Here is a 13,028-nt window from a genome sequence, read left to right on the forward strand (position 1 = left end):
TTAGTCTGACTCTTCAAATAGGCCATGCACATCATATGTGTACTAGGATAAATATCTCAGCGATCCTATCCCTTTGTCCCACAAAGGATAATTTGGTCATTAATCCTCAAAGAGATGGTTCACAGACTAGATATGACTTAATAGTCAATGAGCCCAATGGTCTATTTTTTTTTCAGTCAGTAAATCATTTTTTCTCATATATGACCTAGTCAAGAAAAATATCTATATACTTCAGGTTATTTTGTTCTAGATCTCTCAGACCCAATGACATTCACTATTTGCTCAAATAAGCACAAATGCATCACCATGCAAATGATAAAAATCTAATTCCAAATGACAATCATTGAGGTTAGGTGCCCACAGCTGCAGCACAATTTTTGCACCATTGCCAACTTGAAAGAGTCACTTCACCTTCTCTCAGCCCTCTTTCTTCTTTAGAGCCGATACTAAAGTGCATAATATGCACTAGAGTCTAATGAAAAAGAAGAAATCGTAAGATCAAATTTAAGCAATTTGACATGCCTTCCAAAGGCATGTCAATATTTCTTTAAGTTCTCCAGGTATGTACCTCTAAACTTTTCAAGATCTCTTAGTTACCAACATATTGATCAATTTAGTTAAGATGCTATGATATTTATTCATATAATAGTTTTATAAACTATCCATATAAATCAGAGATTGCAGGATCAAATTTATTAGCAATTTCTTATGCATGGTCATGTTGAGCTTCTCAAGTTCTTCAATATCTTTGATCATTGTCAAACAGCGATCATGGACAAACTGTCCATCACGTATCTCATCTGTTGTGCGACTCTAATCATCTCACAACTATTGCAGATGAATCAGCATGTCGTTGGCAGTCTACATGTCCTTATACATACATTAGAGTTCATCAACCATGGACTCCAATTTATAACACCTAACCTAATTGTCAATATCCAACCATTTGTCAAGTATAGTTCATGGACTGTGGATTGGACAAGCTAATGACATTAGGTTAATTTGATCAAGAACATGGCTTAATTTCTAAAGGTCCAAAACTATTCTTAAATTTTTGAGCCAGAATATGTAATTGATTTTGATTAAGTGGTTGATATCTAGGATTCAAGCTAGAGAATTAGAAGCTGAAGAATAAACCACAGAGAGCAAAGATTTAATTAGATGATTGTATTTACAAATAGTTTGTTCTAGAGACTTTAAAAATAAACAAAGGCTTCCACTAATTTTTTAAGTCTCCCACAATTGGATTTCTAGTAGATGCTGTGGTCCCATCAATGTACGGCACCTCACCTAACAATTATTGATTACACGTACATCAATGCATGAACAACTCTTTGTCCAGATACTTCTTCAAGCATGTTGCAGCAACTTGATCTTCAAGTCATGTGGGCTCATCTAATAGTTATTGACCACACTCCTTAGTTAGACCCAACCCATCGTTCACCAGCGAGCGCAAAGTCATCAGTGGATCCCTCACCTAACAGTTATAGGGCCCAACTATATCTTTACCCCAGAGCATTTAATGCCAATAGAGTAGTTGTGCCTTTCCGATGCAACCGAACCACTGTAACCAATCGAGAATGATCAACATCAGAAAAGGCACCCGCATCTCCACAATGGTGAAAGACTAGTAGATTTAATGTTTAGTGAGAAGATTTAGATTCAGATCTCTAATAGTCACATACATCTGATATAGATGACTAATTTGGTTCAGGTCAGCATATCTCATGTCTGACCAACCTAGTTAGCATGGGTGAACTCGAGTCAACAAGTAACCTAATACAAAATATAATCTTCCAAAATGGTCAGGTAAGTGAAGATGAGTTGGGGTCCATCCATTGCTTTTCTTAGACGCCAATGAATTAGTCAGGTCAGACAATGGAACCAATTAAAGAACCACCATCTAAGACTTGCTTTAGACATCAAATTGGATGATTAGAATCAATCAGGTTAACCTATAAACTTGGGCTCGAACCACTGAGCCAAATTCGATCTTGATTTAATCAATTCACATCACATGTGAATCAATTTGACCAACTACAACTAAACTCAATTTTGAGTCTTTTGATCTAATCCCAACCAACACTTAATTAGATTTGATCAACTGTTCATAATCGGAAAGGGTTCTAACCTGATCTAATCAATGATCTTAGTTGTAGTTTAGTCTCAAAACCTAATTTATTCAACCCATACCTGAATCCCATATTTTATGCAATAAAATTTAGATTTTAAATTTATAATTTTAGATCTTTTAATTTTGAATCTTAATTCTCAATTAAGTACATTATGTACATGAGTTTTAATTTAGATATCGAAATAATTTCTAATCTAAACTATTTGTATTGTTTCTCATATAATTTTACTATCTGCAGAATTGAGTTGACTCATTCTGGTACTTGAATCGACTTGTCATAGTGAGTTGGCACAATACTGAGGCAAACAGAAACTTATAGACCTAGCCTACACAATTGAGTCGGTTCATCAGCAAATGAGCCGATCTATCAGGGTCTCGAGTTGACTGCAACAAAAATAAATCGACTCGTCAAGCATTCGAGTTGACCCAAAAAGAATCAAATCAACTCCACAGGCATTCTAGTCATAATTTTAGTATTTCATGTAAACAGAACCTCAAATTTTGGATCTAAGATTTTACAGAAATAAAGTTTTAGATCGTATGTCAAAACAATATATCACATATAATATTTATTGACCTAAAACACATAAAAATACATACATAATCTGATCTAAATCTAAAATATATATCACATATAATTAAATTCAAATCTAATTATCTTTCATATGTCAGACATATGAATAATAATTTAAAACTATGCATACAATCATACATCGCATATATAAAAAATTTCAGCAATCATACTAGATCCAAATTAAACCCTAATCAGTATATTCAGATCTAAAATTAATTTCAGATCTGAAGCACTCATGATTTATTTCAGATTTGAAGTAGTTTTAGATTCAAAATAAAATTGTAATTATATTACAACATGCAGAAAATTCAAATCTATTATAATTAAGGTTCTACATCATTCTAGGATAATCATTCAACATAACAGGATTACGCTAGGGCAACCTTATTTCAGAATGATGTTGATCATCTAACTAACCTTCAAATCTGATTTTTGTAAATCAAATTTCAGATCTAAGAGATTTTATATTCGTATTAAAATCCATGACTCTGATACCACTATTAGAAAGCAGTGGTTTCATACGTGTAGTTCAAAACTTTTTATAAATCAGATTATACGCAGCGAAAGTAAATAAATTAAAATAATTTTAATTTAAAAATATGTACTAGATTAGATCTAAAAATCATACTTAGGATCTTGACATGAACACGTTACCATGATCTAAAATCTAAAGATAAAATAAATCATCAATAATAAAAAATTAGAGATCTAATCTCTATACCTTCAAATCCTGTGGATGTCCAGGATTCGAGTTATAGTCGTACAAGTGCTCGACCTCTACTGGTATGCACATAGAGATCCTAATTAGAGCATTGAGACCACTGATGTGCTACCACCATGTAAGTCTTGCTCCTCAGCCTTGGATCTGGGTCCTTCTAGATCTCGAAGAAGATGAAGGCTGCACAAAGGAGTTCGTGCAGATCTAACGGGATCTGAACCAGACCACCAAGAAGAGAAAGAAGACTCTTCTTCTTCTCTTTCTTTTTCTCTCTTTTTCTTTCTCTAGATCTGATCTCCTCCAATTTTTTGGGCATGCAGGTCAAGGGAAGAAAGAAGGTGGCGTTGAGAAGAGGTTGTGCGGCAAGAAAAAATATCCCTTCATAAAATAGCACATGCCCCCTTTTCTTTCTTGATTTTTGTCACAAAAATATGGTCTAACACCCTTCCTTTTCAGACATTATCCCATTCTTCATTTGAATCAAATTCAAATGGAAAGAGAAATCAAGATAAGGAAGGATGACATATAGAAGAGGTTGGCGCCCACCTTTCTTTCAGACACGCAAATGTGAATCCTCCTTTTCATAATTTTTTTTGCATAAAAAAAATAATTTTTATGCTACATCTGATAAAGATTTGAATCTATTTTGAATTAAATTCAAATAGAAATTAAATTAGGAAGAGAGAGAATTCGAGATGGAGTGGGACGCCAAAAGCCTTTCACGTCCACAAAAAACAAAGGGGGCATGTCTCCATGTATGCCTTCCTTCTTTCTATGTGAGATCTGAAAAAAGAGTCCTAAAAAAACCTAGGCTCTAAGAGTCATAGTCCATCAGGTTCAAATTGGGTCTCAATCAAATTCAAATTGAGCCTGAATCAAAATGAATTCGAAAGCCTGTCAAACCTGATCCAATCAAGCTTGAAATTTAAATCTGATTTGAATAATTAAATCTAATTAGTATTAAATTAAATCAAGTCTAATTAAATTAAATCTTTTTTAAATTAATTAAAACTTGATCTATAATTTAATCAGTCTCAATAAAATTATAATATTTATAATTAAGTCTCCGTGCTAACAATTAGCAGCTGCCAAGACTGTAATACTTACAAATTAGTAGTTTTCAAAATTCAAACTATTGATCTAATTGATGATTCAAATATGATCCAAATCATTATCAGGTCATGCTCCTTTTGCATGTGACTTCTCAGATTTTATTCTGTCTAGTAGTGAGACATACCATGATCTCGATCACAGTATCATTGAAACACCTTTCAATAGGCTGAATGATTTCAACTCATCTCTACAAGGATCATTGATTCGAAAATGATCCTAATGAGTCCTCACGATCTACTAGTGATGCCAGCAGCATGTAGTGACAACCCAACAGAATAGAAGAAAGAAGCCCTAGGTGCAGTTACCTTATGATACTGTCTCTCTATCATGAGTCCTGACTAGATGGAGATCATTGAGAACTTATCAAACTCCATCGTCAGTCATATGCTAGATTGGCTCGACTCGAGTTTATTTGTGAATCCAGTAGAAATTTTTTTTTAGTATTCATATTTACTTTAGCTAGAGACTTTTTGAACTCAGTCTTATGAATCGTATAGGACTACACATTTTTTATCAAGATCAATAAATGCCATCTAGGTGCATCCTACTCCAAACAACGAATCTGAACCTACAATAGCCAACATACATAGCAAGGACTCAAATGGCTAGGGACCAACGAAACGTGCAATCAAACTAAGTAGCCTTACTACAAATAGCCAATGCATTACAGATCAAAAAATTAGTTACACCACTACAGCATCAAAAAAATCACTGATGAGTGAGTAGACATCCAAGTAGTTTTTCATGTTGGTCATGAAGGAAACATAGGGCAATACTATATATACAATTTTAAAATTTTATGCAGTAGAACTATTAGGTTAAATGATTTAATCTAATTTACATGCATAAGATCTAATCTAGACTACCATGCCAAGACCTATAATATGATTTAACATACACATAAGATCTAAAAATAAAACTTGCATCGATCTAATCAATGCTGCAATCTACATCTAACCCTTAAATCTATCAAAAATAATTAAGTAAGTTCAGAAATAATTAACAAACTATAAGTTGATGATCTCTCCTGATCCAATACTTGGATAGATGCTCCTTCAGATTGCTCACAGCTACATAAAGTCATCCGACCTCTATAGAACGTCCACATGAAGACCGACGTAGATCAGGCTCCTTGGAAGTACTAGCTTGCAAGGATCTTCAAAGCTGATTTCTCTCTTTTTCTTCAAAAACCTTGGATACTCTAAAAGAAGAGAATAATTGGAGGAGGAAGAGGAAAGGAGAAAGAGCTTTGGAAAAAAATAAAAATCAGCAAGAAGAATATATGGGGCATCCACTATTGGAGCCCCCTTTATATAGAAAAGGAATTAGAGTTTTGGTCAAAGGAAGGGCGCCAATAGAGTCCACACCAAACACCAATTTGGCATCCTAAAATTTTTCAAAAATGATAGTTGGCATGAGGAAGGAGATCAAGAGTCTCACACATCCAAAAACTTATCAAAGAAAATAAGAAAAAAATAATTGATGCCTCCCTTCTTTCCATGTTTGAAAAATCTCTTTCCTTCTTATCTCCTTATCTCTAATTCAGATCGCATTCAAATTAGGTCGGAGATAGAATCATGACTCATCATGCTTTGTCACCCACTCTCATTGAGCCCACTCTCTTGATGCCAAAAATCTCAAGCCAAATCCAATTTGGCATTGAGATCCAGTGGATGGGTCTAGGGTGGCGCAAGGATAAAGAGATAGAGTCCCTGTTGGCTTGGACTCTTCATTTTCAAATTAATTCTAAACCAAATCAAATATGGTTTGAACCCAATGTTAGAAATAAATCTAATCTAATTAGGAACTTAATTATCTCAATAAATTTTTATTTCAATTAGAAATTAGCTGAGCCCAAGTCTTGATCGAATCAGAATCAAATTTTTCTTGCAATTATACTTGATCCAATCAAACCCAATATTAGTCAAACTGAATCCAATTCAATTAGACTTGATCCGAAGCTCTTTACTCAATCAAATTGAGTCAATTAGCAATCTAATTATTAATTAATTCTTCATTAATAGTAGAGTCTCAGTCTAGTGGGACTCTCCTTTAGAGTCCCAGACCCAGTGGGACTTCTCATCAGAGTCACAATCCAATTGGACTCTTCAGTCATCAGATCTGATCGAATCTTCTAATGTGTGTGACCTCATAGGTTCGAACCTAAGTTGATAGTATAGAAATAATTTTCTATATTAATTGATGTAACCATCTAGGTCTGAGAGATAATAAACCCATATGCTTTACAAGCTACTCTTGACAGCAGAGTGCTCGTCAAATGGTCACGTTCGATGTGAATGTACTCCTACATTCCACCTGCATGCCAATCAAAATACTAAAAGAGTACTTATTATTTATTAATGAGGGTGGTTAAAAGGACAACCAACTTATATGACACACAATAACCTATACTCGATATTACTATCATCCTATTAACAGTATATCATTCGATCGTGAACATATTTTAAGGACTGAATGATAAATTCTTCTTTATTGATTAAATATAGTCCTAAGGATTTCATCACAGCATAGGAGTTCAAATAAGATGGATAAAATATGATAAAAAAGCCAAATAATTTTTATTAATAAAAATTTATATACAAGTATAATTATGAGTACAATCATCAATAGATTGATGATTGATTTTGGGACATATTTTTCAATAACTTTCACTTGGACTAAAGCCAATCGATACAGTATCATATATCCATCTTTGACTTGTGATCATCAAACTCCTTAATTTCAAGAGCTTTAGTAAATGGGTCGGCTAGGTTCTCCTTTCCGTCGATCTTCTAAAGGTCAACATCACCTCGATCCACGATCTTCCAGAGAAGATGGTAGCAATGCAGAATATGCTTAGTGCACTGATGAGACTTTGGTTTTTTGGCTTGAGCAATGGCTCCAGTGCTGTCACAGTATAACAGGATAGGACCATTGATGGAGGATGCCACTTTGAGCTCATCAATAAATTTTTGCAACCATACAGCTTCCTTCACAGCATTGGATGCCACGATATATTCTGCCTCACAGACAGAGTCAACCATGGTGTGCTGTTTAAAACTTTTTTAATAGATTGCTCCACCATTCTGAATAAAAATATTATCCGACATATTTTTGCTATCGTCATGATCTGACTGAAAGATGGAGTCAGTAAATCCCACTAGATTCAAGTCAATTTCACCATAAATAAGCCATTGGTTCTTAGTATTTCTTAAATATTTAAGGATGATCTTCATGACCTTCTAGTGGTTCTCTTCTGGATCAGACTGGTATCTACTCACTATCAGTAATGAGTATGCCACATCTGGTCTTGTACATGTCATAGCGTATATTATAAAACCCACTGTCGAAGCATATGGAGCTCTATTCATACGCTCTCTCTCTTGAGGAGTTGATGGACAATCCCTCTTCGAGAGAGATCTATGGCCTATCGAGAGATAGTCTTTCATAGAATTCTCTATGCTAAACCATTTCAGCATGGTGTTTATATACATGGACTGAGACAATCCAAGCAATCTTTTCGATCTATCTCTATAGATCTTCATCCCAAAGACGTAGGATGCTTCTCCCAAGTCCTTTATAGAGAACTAAGACAATAGCCAGACTTTTATTCCTTAAAATATAGAGATATCATTTTCAATTAAAAAAATGTCATCCATATACTGAACAAGAAATACAACCATAGAGTCATTTATCCATTTGTAAATACAGGATTCTTCTCCATTCCTAACAAAGCCATATGCTCTGATAATCTTATCAAAATGCATGTTCCAACTCTTAGATGCCTACTTCAATCCATAGATAGATCTTTGAAGCTTGCACACTTTGGACTCATCTATAGATGTAAAACCTTTAGGCTATATTATATACACTTCTTCTTTCAGTTCTCCATTTAGAAAAGCTATTTTTACATCCATTTATCAGATTTTACAGTCCATGTATGCCGTTATTGCAACCATAATTCGAATGGATTTGAGCATTACCACAGAAGACAATATCTCATCATAGTCAATACCATAATACTGATGATAATCCTTAGCAACCAAATAGGCTTTATAGGTCTCTACCTTTCCATCTGTGCCCCTCTTCTTTTTGAAGATTCACTTACACCCTATGAGTTTAACCCCTTCAGGTGGGTCAACTAATGTCCATACATCATTGATCTTCATGAATTTCATTTTGGATTTCATGGCTTCAAGCTATTTATCAGAGTTAGACCTTTGCATTGCATCCACATAGGTAATCAGATCCTCATTATTCTCATCGAGTTCAACAGAATCTCTGTTCTGGATCAAGAAACCATAGTATCTGTCTGATTGATGCGATACTCTATCAGATCTCCTTAATGGTACCTCTATAATAGATTTTAGATTTGACATCATCAGATCTGATTCTATGAGTTCACTAGACTATGTCGGTTCTACTTGTTGAACTTTCTCAAGTTCAAACTTTGAGGCATTAATTCCTTCTCTAAGAAATTTTTTTTCTAAATAGACTGTCCTAAGGCTGACAAACACCTTTTGTTCATCAGCGAGGTAGAAATAATACCTCTTAGTTTCTTTGAGATATTCTATGAAAATATATTTGTTAGATCTGGCTTCAAGTTTATCTATTTTCAAATATTTGACATAAGCCGAACATCCCCAAATCCTAAGATGAGAGAGCCCTAGCTTTCATCCCATCCATATCTCATATGGTGTTTTACTTATAGATTTACTAGAAATCCTATTAAGCACATAACAAGCCGACTTGAGTGCATATCCCCAGAAAGATATTGATAGACTAAGAAAGTCCATCACGGATCGAACCATGTCCAATAGGGTTCGATTTCTCTTTTTCGACACACCATTGTGTTGTGGTGTTCTAGGAGATGTCCATTGAGAGAGAATTCCATTCTCCTCAAGGTATGTCAAAAATTCATCAGAAAGATATTCTTTTCCTTAATTTGATCGAAGAGTTTAATATTCTTTTTATTTTATTTCTCTACTTCATTATGAAACTGTTTGAATATTTCAAACGATTCAGACTTGGGTTTCATCAAGTAGACGTACCCATATCCAGATAGGTCATCCGTGAATATAATGAAATAGTGATATCCTCCTCTGGCACTTGTGCTCATGGGTCCACATACATCAGTATGTACAAGACCCAGAACATCACTGGCTCATTCATCTTTTTCAATAAAAGATGACTTGATCATCTTTCCAAGTAGACAGGACTCACAGGTTGGCAATAATTTATAATCATTGTCATAAAATATTTCTTTTTAAGCTAACCTGTTCATCCTGTTCTTGTTAATATAACCTTGCCTATAATGCCAAAGATAGGCATCCGTGACATCAACTATTCTAAGACGTTTATTAGATATGTATATTACATTAGGTCTAGATACAATATAGATACCACTGTTCAACTGTCCATGCATTATAGTAACACCATTCAAAATGATATCATAAAAATTTTTCTTTATTGATATTTCATAATTTGATTTGGCCAAAAGGCCTATGGAAATAACATTCAAAAAAAATTAAGATAGTAATGACATTCATTTAGAACAATAAAGTGAGACTCGAATACAAGCTTGATAATTCTTAAAGTTAGAACTGGAACTAATCTTCCATCTCCAATGCTCAAGAATCTCTCACCTGTTAGATGTGTACTCTAGAAGCTAATTTTGGCTGACACATACATTTCTCTAGGGCATATTTTATACTTGATGGGCAGTCTTTATAACCAATCATGTCATATGTGTCCATGATTTATCCTAAAAATTAACAAAGATGATTTTGTATATTCTCAAGGTGTTAAGAATTTGAGATACACATCATTAGTGGTTAATTTCTAAATGCTTCTGATTGAGGGATCATTACAGAGGACAGTGATCAATCTATTCAAGAAAGATACATGGATCACCTCCCTTTAGGATAGATGAGTCTCGAGTCTGCGGTATAGAGATGCTGGGGTGAGAGTATAGGTGGTTGTTAGAGAGTAATTTGTACTGAGCGTGATCAATATGAGAAACCAATTGGATGTCTACTCACTCGTCAGTGATTTTCTCAATGCTGCAATGGTGTGATTGAAGGAACCAGATCTAGGGTTTCAGGGTTAGATCTTGAAACTTTTTCAAGATCATACAGCGTAAGACTAAAATAAATCAAAATTTATTTTTTAAAATCAGAGATTCTCTAGATCTAAGATCTTATTACATGATTATTACATAGTATTAAATCATAAATTAAAATATATAAATATAGCATGAACTACATGTTGATCATATCAACATGTTTCTATACTACATCTAATGTATGTATTAAACAATAGATCAGATCTATTACCTTGTAAGTTAGATGCTCTAACCTCACTGATCCGAGCTTAAGGATGATGTTGCAAGCCGCACATACGTTCGGCCTCTAGGAGTCATCCACACGAGCCCACGAATCTCGATCAGAAGTCCTGCTTCAGAAAATCAGCACAGTATGCTAGTACTGCGCTGATCCTTCTTTGATGGTTGATCAGGTGCCTCCTTCTTCTTGATTTGGACTCTTCCAAAGATGGAAAGTAAAAGGAAGAGTTTCAGATTTGAGACGCACTCAGAAAACTCAAGATGGAGGGATGAAAGATATGAAAACAAAAAACCCTAGAAGAAGATCCTCTTCTTCTGCACGTTTTTCTCTCTAGACACCCTGACTTGCATCTTTTATATCTCCACGACCCAAAGGTCTTTCTCTCTGATTTTTGGATGGCACAAAGGTATCTCAAATCATTATCCTTTTCTAAAATTTCATAGAGAAACTCATTTTATACAGAGAGATATGATAGAGTCCTTGTCTAGGTCAAATACCTAGTCAAGGCTTATCCAAACATGGCAAGTTAAGGGGCGCCCAACTCTTGAGCATCTCCTCCATATTTTTGTGCATGGATTATCAGAAAAAGGTACACAATATGTACCCTAAAATCTATAAAAATTTCAAAAAAATTTGGATAAATTCGGTGCAAAATTGAAAAAGTTTTGAATTTTTAAAACTCTATCTCATAGAATTTGAAATCCAAACTTATTCCTTTTTGATTTGATCCAAACGACCTTCCATGTAAGAAAGAAGAGAGGAAACCTTTTGTGAATATGGGAGAGACCTGGGAGAGGGGTTTTGTCACATAAAATAAGCGGATATTGGCATTGAATAAGAGACAGGGCGTGGGGAAGGCTTATGTGGCACAAGGTGGAATCCTAGTCTTACTAGGATTCTATCTTATGACTTGTTTTAATTTGGTTTCTCAAACCAAATCAAACCAAAATTAGATCAACCTAATTAAAATAGATCTTAACCCAATTAAAAACCTAATTTAATCAGATTAAATTAGATTTAAATCTGATTTAATTTTTTAATCAAATTAGAAATTAGATTGACCCAAGTCCTAGTTGAACTAGGACTAGTTTTTCCTTGCACTTGGCTTATCCAATAAACCAATTGGACTTGATCCAATCAAGCCCAAACTAAATCTAATTAAATTATATTTAATTAGACTTAATCTCAGCCCATTGGCTTAATCAAATTAAGCCAATTAGCAATCGAATTGCTAATCGATCCTCCTGCAATACTTGCACTGGGTTAAATGTCAATCGTATTGATCATTTAACCCTAGAATGATTCTTAATCGTTGATCAACCATCCAATCGGATCATGAACTCTAATGTGTGTGACCTCATAGGTTCGAACCTAAGCTGGTAGCACAGGAATAAATTTCTATACCAATTGAAGTGACCATCTAGCAATGGTACCCGATGATCGGATAGGTCGAATGTGTAGAACAACATCCTTAGAACCCATGCGGATATAGTTTTCATAAAATTCATCCCCTTGACCAAAATAATCATAGGACACCCCAGAGTTCAACTGTCAACTCTGATCAGGTTGTCCATATTGTATTTCAAAATATCAAATCCATCTAATGGATTACCCTGGCTAAGGTTTTGCTAAATTGAATTACAACGACTCATTCTTCTCAAACTCTTGGAGTGGTCAATCCCATCTCGATCACATTCTGACTTCGCAAGTACTTGACTGTGCCCAAAAGCCTTCCATCCCTGAATTAGAAATTCAGATAGTCCAGTACCAAAGCACAGTGAGTTGCTTGCAAGTCACTGAGGCGATCTCAAGTCTAAGGGATACTTATACCTATATCCCATCAGAGATATTCTCGACAGCAGAATGCTCTGGAGTTGGTCATGTTCAATGATGATGTACCCTTACATCTCACCTGTATGCCATACCAGTGTCTCCACACTCCTTGGTTAAGAGGACAACCAACCCATATGGCCTACAGCGACCTATGCTCGATAGAAGCTGTCGTCCTTATTAACAGCCTATCATTTGGTCGTGAATAGTTTTAAGGACTAATCGATAAATCCTCTCTTTATCAAACTTAAATAGTCCTAAGGACTTCATCATAACAATAAAGTTCATTAGAAGATGAAAGCTTATGATGAAGAT

This window comes from Elaeis guineensis, chromosome 15 (assembly GCF_000442705.2).
Source record: "Elaeis guineensis isolate ETL-2024a chromosome 15, EG11, whole genome shotgun sequence".
Taxonomy (NCBI): Eukaryota; Viridiplantae; Streptophyta; class Magnoliopsida; order Arecales; family Arecaceae; genus Elaeis; species Elaeis guineensis.